We start from the raw sequence: 1,330 nt of genomic DNA on the forward strand, positions 1-1,330 counted from the left end.
AAAAGGCCCGTGTCCCCCCAGCCAGTCAGTTGCACAAGACTCTATATGCTTTCAGAAAAACAGCAGTTCCTGGACCATAACACTCTGCTATAGCTTGACAAACACTGGAAAATAAAAGAGACAACTACTCTTTTAATATATGTTTCTACAAAATATATATATATATATATACAGTGGTGTGAAAAAGTATTTGCCCCCTTACTGATTTCTTATCTTTTTGCATGTTTGTCACACTGTAATGTTTCAGATCATCAAACAAATTTAAATATTAGTCAACGATAACACAAGTAAACACATCATGCAGTTTTTAAATGAAGGTTTTTATTATTAAGGGAAAACAAAATCCAAAACTACATAGCCCTGTGTGAAGAAATGTTCGCCCCCCTGTCAAAACATAACTTAACTCTGGTTTATTGCACCTGAGTTCAATTTCTCTAGCCACACCCAGGCCTGATTACTGCCACACCTGTTCGCAATCAAGAAATCACTTAAATAGGACCTGCCTGACAAAGTGAAGTAGACCAAAAGATCCTCAAAAGCTAGACATCATGCCAAGATCCAAAGAAATTCAAAACCAAATGAGAAAGAGAATAATAGAGCTCTATCAGTTTGGAAAAGGTTATAAAGCCATTTCTAAAGCTTTGGGACTGCAGCGAACCACAGTGAGAGCCATTATCCACAAATGGCGAAAACATGGAACAGTGGAGAACCTTCCCAGGAGTGGCCAGCCGACCAAAATTACCCCAAGAGCGCAGCGACAACTCATCCAAGAGGTCACAAAAGACCCCACAACAACATCCAAAGAACTGCAGGCCTCACTTGCCTCAGTTAAGCTGAGTGTTCATGACTCCACCATAAGAAAGAGACTGGGCAAAAATGGTTTGCATGGCAGAGTTCCAAGACGAAAACCACTGCTGAGCCAAAAGAACATAAAGGGCCGTCTCAGTTTTGCCAGAAAACATCTTGATGATCCCCAAGACTTTTGGAATAATACTCTGTGGACAGACGAGACAAAAGTTGAACTTTTTGGAAGGTGTGTGTCCCATTATGTGTGGCGTAAAAGTAACACCGCATTTCAGAAAAAGAACATCATACCAACAGTAAAATATGGTGGTGGTAGTGGGATGGTCTGGGGCTGTTTTGCTGCTTCAGGCCCTGGAAGACATGCTGTGATAAGTGGAACCATGAATTCTGCTGTGTACCAAAATATCCTGAAGGAGAATGTCCGGCCATCCGTTTGTGACCTCAAGCTGAAGCGAACTTGGGTTCTGCAGCAGGACAATGATCCAAAGCACACCAGCAAGTCCACTTCTGAATGGCTGAAGAAAAA

The sequence above is a fragment of the Monopterus albus genome, unplaced genomic scaffold (genome assembly GCF_001952655.1).
Source record: "Monopterus albus unplaced genomic scaffold, M_albus_1.0 scaffold2.1, whole genome shotgun sequence".
In the NCBI taxonomy this organism is placed as follows: Eukaryota; Metazoa; Chordata; class Actinopteri; order Synbranchiformes; family Synbranchidae; genus Monopterus; species Monopterus albus.